This window comes from Ictalurus furcatus, chromosome 15 (genome assembly GCF_023375685.1).
Source record: "Ictalurus furcatus strain D&B chromosome 15, Billie_1.0, whole genome shotgun sequence".
NCBI classification, from domain to species: Eukaryota; Metazoa; Chordata; class Actinopteri; order Siluriformes; family Ictaluridae; genus Ictalurus; species Ictalurus furcatus.
This window is the reverse complement of record NC_071269.1, coordinates 301,139-308,665: the sequence shown is the minus strand read 5'-3', so window position 1 is coordinate 308,665 and position 7,527 is coordinate 301,139.

Sequence of the window (7,527 nt, the reverse complement as noted above, 5' to 3'; positions counted from 1 at the left end):
TACCTGTGGTGTAGTCGGCAGGATCTCCATAGTATATTTACAAAAAGAGCCACATTGCTACACATGGCGTAGTTGGCAGGATTTACAAGGATACGAGCTACATTAGCACAATATACAGTGTATCTCAACACCTACCTAAAGTGGCTCCCATCACACAAAAGGTGAATGTGAATGGCATGAAAGTGGAGTTGAAGTCGACACAGGATGTGGCATGACCATCATCAGCAAAGAACAGTAATAAACAAACATGCCAGAATGGAAACCCTGCCACCTGAATCTGAAGATATATACAGATGAGAAGATGGGGGTGCTGGGCATAGCTCTGGGAACAGTGCAGAACCAGGATGTTAAAAAAAAAAAAATAAAAAATAGCGATGGTAGTTGTAAAAGGGGCAGGGCTTAATTTGTTGGGGTGTGGCTGGCTAAAAGAGTTAGCGTTGGTGCCGCAGCTGGTAAACCAAGTAAACGTAGTACCTGCTAGTTCAAAGAAGAGCTGGGGCAGCTTAAGGACACTACAGCTAAAATTCATGTTAATCCCAGCCACGATTCTATAAACCCAGACGAATGCCATTTGCTGTCAAAATGCTGGTGGAGGAAGAGCAACATGAAAAACATGCAACACGTCACAGTTGACCTGGACAATATATTAGTCACAGGGGCCAGTGAAGAGGAACATCTGAAGAATCTTGATGAGGTACTGAGCCGACTGAAACAAACTGGACTGAGACTGAAGAGGAGCAAGTGCACAGACATGCAGCTAATAACAGAAAATTAGTACAGGCAATCCAAGAAGTGCCCACACCGAAATAGGTGAGTGCAATGAAGGCTTATTGGGGCCTACTGAACTATCTGAACTATAACTATTTATACCACAAATTTCTGCCTAACCTGTCCACGGTGTTGGTGCCCTTGCATGCCCTATTGAGAAAGGAGGTCAAATGGATATGGGGCATTGTGCAGAAGGAAGCTTTTGAAAAGTCTAAGATCCTTCTCCAATTCTCTGCTTTATTAGTGCATTACAATTCCCACAAACTGCTCATGTTAGCCTGTGACGCTTCCCCGTATGGGAAGAAGCAGTGTTGTCTCACAGGATGGAGGATGGAACAGACCGACCAATCGGGTTTGTGTCACGAACACTAAACGCAGCTGAGACAAATTACTCTCAAATGCACAAAGAGGGTCTCGCTGTCATTTTTGGAGTAAAAAAATTGCACATGTATTTGTAAGGAAAACAGTTCACAATAGTGACAGACCACAAACTTTTGATTTTGTTGTTCAGTGAACTAAGAGAAGTGCCACAAATGGCCTCGCCACGCATCCAGAGATGAGCAGTGACGTCAGGTGGTTATGAATACACCATCAAGCATAAAGCTGGATGGAACATCTAAATGTTGACGGGCCAAGCAGGCTGCCTTTGTCAGAAAAAGGAGATGAGACCCCCGAGGAGGAGGGGAGAGAATTACTGTTGGAGGAAAGTGATGTACCACTGGTAAAAGCTGAGCAGGTGAGGATATAGACTAACAAAGATGCTGTGTTAGCACCGGTCCAAGAATATGTTCTTAGATGACCAAAGCATACATAAAAAAAGAGAATGAGCTCAATGTTCAGGGAGGATGTGTACTGTGGGGTGCATATGTTGTGATTCCCCTTCCTGTTCTACTTAAGCAGTTACATCTTAACCACCCAGGCATCACGAGGATGAAAGGCTTGGTAAAAGCTGGACGTGGTGGCCTCAGATGGACGCAGGTGTGGAGGAGATGGTAAAAGCATGTGCCATATGTCAAGAGAACAGGAATGCTCCAGTCTGTGCACCATTGCATCCTTAGGAGCTACCAAATCTGCCATGGAGAAGGATCCACATTGACTATGCTGGTCCGTGGCTAGGTAAGATGTTTTTGATTCTGGTGGATGCGTACTGTAAATGGATAGAGGCATTCCCGTTGAATAAGTCTACATCCACAGTTACCATTCATGTTGATTTCATCCAACTTCAGCTGCAGACCTCTGGGCAACTTCATGGGTACCGATGGATGTACGCCAAATGCAGAGAAAAGGGTCTGCGTGTGAGAAAACAGGATGTGTGCTTGGTGCTGAATGAACTGGACCCTACAGGAGTTACAGTGAGGAGAGCCAGACGTCTCAGACGGTGCAACAACTTTGCTAAGGGACCCAACTTTATTATACATTTGGACTCATACGATTAGTTAAAACCATATGGCATTTGTATTAATGGTCGCATTGACAGCTTTTCGAGGAAGATTATCTGGCTTAATGCATACACAACTAGTAGTGATCTAAAGCTAATAGGCGGTTACTATATTGAAGCGGTGGAGCGTTTGGGAGGATTCCCAAGAGTTGTTAGGGCGGATCTTAGAACTGAAAATGGTCATGTTAGAGACTTTCAGCGTTTCCTTCACATCAATCATGCAGATGAAACTCTTGACAGCTATTTGGATGGTGCAAGTATGGCCAACCAAAGGATAGAGTACTGGAGGGGGTTTCTGTGCAAGGAATGCATGGAATTCTGGATTTCCCTGTTTCTTGACCTCAGAGACAACAGATACTTCGATGGAGGATTCTTGGACAAAAGTTTGCTCCAGTTCTGCTGTATGGAACTCATCCAAGTGAGTTCAATGGAAATTATGTTTTGATGCTTCTTTGTGTGTGTGTGTGTGTGTGTGTGTGTGTGTGTGTGTGTGTGAGAGAGAGAGAGAGAGAGAGAGAGGGAGAGAGAGAGAGAGAGTCACCAAAATGAAAAATTCTGTCTTTACCTTCCAAAACTTATGAATGCATTTAAGAGATGTGATCAGGGCGTTGTAGACAGTACTGTCCCCAGGGGGATCCTGCAACATTGTAGAAAGTTTTTATAAAGAATTACAATACATGAATGCCATAATACATGAAACTGACAGTTGTTAATTGTTTACAAAGTTATAACTGGGCAGAAAAGCTACTGAGGAAATCTGTTTATTTCAGACAAATTTGAACATGTAACACCATGTAAACTTTGTGTTTAAAGTTTATGAAATAAACAAAGAGGTTAAAGATTCAGAGAACTTTCCTTACCAACAGCCCAAGTGGTATTGCATAGAATGGAAAACATAACAGCCATTTGTTAACATTTCCAGTATATTTTCAACTCAAAAACATTGAGAAGCGTCAGGATCATAAATCCATATTTTAAAACATACTCACATTTTTTTTTATGTGTAAACACAATCCATATAAGACTTGAATAATATAAGAATCAAATAACAGTTTGTCAGTATTAATGGCTGCAGTGATGTATCGTCAAAGAAAACAAACCTGACCACTTACTATGTCTGTGGTTAGATTTTATGTAATTAACAAAAAAAGTTGATTGAGTAATTTCTGTACTAACAACAAAAGTGATATTACGTAACATGAAAAACAGCTCAGAAATCTGTTTCATTTCAACACTTTGCAGCTGTAGAGTACATTTCAAAATATTATACTAAAATTTGCGACGGCAGATCGTTCAGTCAAAGAGAGGTAGTTGTGGATGACATCAGGACACCATCACTGAGTCAATTCCATGCATGCTAAAATGAAAGCACTGGAAAGCCTCACTGGCAGTACACTAAGGTCAAGTAATCCTTTTACTCAGATCCTTCCTACTGCCTCCCATTCAGCTTCACAGAAGTCTGGTCTCAGTCTAGGAACACGCTCACCTTCCCCTTCACACTGTTCAAGGAACTGATCCCAGAATGCAGTGTAAACTTCTCTGGACACTCCAGCATCATCTACAGCATTCTTATTTACAGATTCCCTCTTCACAGTATGCTGCTATCCATGAACACAGCCAAAAGATCTTCTACAACCTCTACCCTGTGTATTAAAGCATGAACATCTTTTGGATTTGCTGAGTTTCCAGATGAAATTGTAGGAGGAAGGTGGTTTCTTGAATGTAATGGCAAATCTTCTGGTGCTGAAGGCATTTCGCTACGCATCTGGAAAAAAAGGTAAAAATAAATAAATAAATAAATAAAAATAAAAAAATTTTAAACATTAGAACTATTATTCCAAGATTTCTTTACAATGTGTGTTCAAATTAAAAGTTTTCAAACAATTAGTTCAGTCAAAAATAATTTTCCCACCCTCATATTGCTGTCTAATCTGAACAAGATTTTCTTTTGTCACTGTAAAGTGGCACATTTATGTATAATTAAGGCAAATTACAAAGTAATCAGCTTTTAAAATATACTGGGTATCAAAATTATAATTACACTTGTTCTCAATCACTCAATCTTAACATTCTCTAAACTGTAAGTTCAACTGTCGTAACTGTTTGCAGGAACATCAGAACTCTATTGCATGTCTGCAGAATGTAGTAACTTACACAAAACATTTAATTAAAAATTTTAAAAAAGTGGTTTTGTCATTATGTCATTATTTTTCTTCGACAAGCAACCGCGAATTTTCAGTTTACATACAACACATTTCTACAAAAATTACTGTATGGCCTGTGACGTTCCTCCAGACATTACAAAGATTCCATGTGATAAATATTTATGCAATATAACTGTTTATATATATTTATGGAATATAAATATTTATGGAATATGTCTGACAGATTTTGGTAACTGAATGTATTATTTTTGCATATGATGGCTCACACAATGAAAGAATGTCTCAGGTTTGATGAACTCGAAGATGGAGAGATCAGATCTCCGTGTGGAGCATACCGGCTGTTGTCAGACTCTTTGTACATACAGAAATCTCACTGGATTATTACAATTAATGGCAAAGGAAATATTTGGAAATGTAAACTGATATTTCCTACTGACACACTACAGCAAAAGATATCAATAACTGGCTTAAACACTTTTTTGGGGTGAAAATACTAACATACCTAGTATGTTCGCCTCACACCGCCAAGGTTGGGGGTTCGATTCCCACCGTGGCCCTGTGTGTGTGGAGTTTGCGCATTCTCCCCGTGCTGCGGGGGTTTCCTCCGGGTACTCCAGTTTCCGCCCCCAGTCCAAAGACATGCATGGTAGGCTGACTGGCATATCTAAAGTGTCTGTAGTGTATGAATAGGTGTGTGAATGTGTATGTGATTGTGCCCTGCGATGGATTGGCACACTGCCTTGTGCTCGATGCTCCCTAGGATAGGCTCCAGGTTTCCCCGTGACCCTGAACAGGATAGAAGATGAATGGATGGAGTACTAACATGCCTAAAACCTTTGCACAGTACTATATATATATATATATATATATATATATATATATATATATATATATATATATATATATATATGTGTGTGTGTGTGTGTGTGTGTGTGTGTGTGTGTGTGTGTGTGTAGTAGTAGTAGTAAATTATTGAACACGTGAACATTATTTTCAGTAAATATATTTCCAATGAGGTTATTCACATGAAATTTTCACCAGACATCACACAAGTGTCTTGAAGCTGTCATTACAAACAAAGGCTTCTCCACTAAGTATTAAATACATTTCAGTTAGCGTGTTCAATACTTTTTTACTTTGTCGTTCCTCTTTATTATACACAACTTTATGGACTTTATTGTTTGGATTTCTTCAATACTTATTTCCCCCACTGTAATTAACTGGCTTAAAACTATTTTTGGAGGAGTGAAAATACTAATGTACCTAAGACCTAAAAATTTCATTTTTCACATCTATACTGAGACATTACCAGTATGATATTCTCGTTCAGATTCCATGTTATCACAATTGCTTGGTCTTCATATATTTGTCCAAGTTCATCACCTTCATTCCACTCAACTGTGTCTTCCTTATCATCATCTCCAAGGGTTTCAACTATGCTGTTGTGTCATGGAGGAATCTGATCAGTCAAGTGAATTAATTCACAGCTTCTTTGTATATCAAGGAGCTCATGTGAATGCTGTGGACTCTTCGGTTGCTGCGCACTTTGATTCCACAATTCATCAGTCACCTCATCACTTGATGTGCGTGTGAGTCTTTGGACAGTGAGTGTTCTTTTTGCGAGGTCTCTCAGTATCACTGTCTAATCCATCCTGTAGTAATGAGTGTTCATTACATTTCTCTTTATCTCCATCGGATAAAGATTCTACGTCTGTGAGACACAGACCTCCTGTTTAGTGCAAATGTAAAATCAGTTGGGTTTGTTCATACAGATTTCCAACAGTGCTATCCAAGGGAATTTGGTTTCTTTTAAAATCACAAAAGTCTGTTTCTGGACCTTTTGGTTATTTCCCCATTTGGGGAATAAGATGGTTCTTTCCCATTTCCATGATTTGTAAGACAGTTGTCTCTTTTTGAACCGTCACATGTCTAGTGCCACCACCAGTACTGGTCCTCACTTGTTGGTATCCATTACAGCAGAAGTGAAGTCATCCAATTTCAATTCTTATTGAGGTTTTTTTTGCAGACACATTTTTGTGTCTTGCCAATGAATTATTATCCGTAGGGAAGACACACGCTTTACCATGCAAAGTTTTAGCTGACTTTGAGCTCAGTTTCCTTGCTTCAATTTTATCTCTCAAATTTTGTAACAGAGATTCTTTATCAATGCAGGCCACTGTTTGCTGACAGAAGGAGAGGACCGCCAGTCGGTCACCATATGAATTAATATACTTTGCCATTTGCTCATCAGTCATCATAGAGAGCACGGACTTGTCAATCTGAAAGTCCAGAGAAGATGTAATTATATAGATTTGTTCTTGAAAGAACATAAATCTAGATTTTGTAATGTGTTGGGTTTTTTTTTTTTTTTTTTACAGTGAAAGTCACATCTCTTTATCTACATGCCATCCTGGTTCTAAAATGGGGCTCAATATTAACATTCAGGGTATAGTTAATCTAATGAAAGGGTTCATACGTTTACATCATCTTAGTTACCAAAGTAACTAAGATGATGTAAACGTATGAACCCTTTCATTGGTATAATTAAATTATATTAATTATTACCCCTGTATGTTGCTTGCTTGACGATGATCATTGACCGTTTGTATGCTCTGTGAGAGATAACTGTCACACCCCTACATGTACCTGTCCACTGGCTACCTGTAGCTGCTTGCATCAAATTTAAAGCTTTTACTCGAACCTTTAGGACTGTCATTAAAAGAGCACCCTCCTACCCTCATGAACTCACACAAAATACAGTCACTGATCATGCAGGAAGTCAAACATCATAACAACCAGAGGAATGCACATTATTTGAACATCTTCTTGTACTCGGCATCTGTGAATAAAAGTTAACGTTAATCCAACTCTCCAGTCTCAGTATATTGCAATGTACTAAAACAACGACCAGGGAAAACCATTTTTCTCTCACATTTCCCTTGCCGTAAACACTATACTGCAAAACAACTGCACTGGAATCCAAGTGGAAAGACAATATTTAAGCGTCTCAAGCTGTCTTTTCTCCCCGTTAGAAAACAATAGTAAAGAAAACGCTTAACATGGTTTAATTTATTAAGAAAGTGATATTGGGGGGCCAAATTCGGTATACGCCTTATTAATGATACATACTATACTCAACAAAAAAAGAAACGTTCC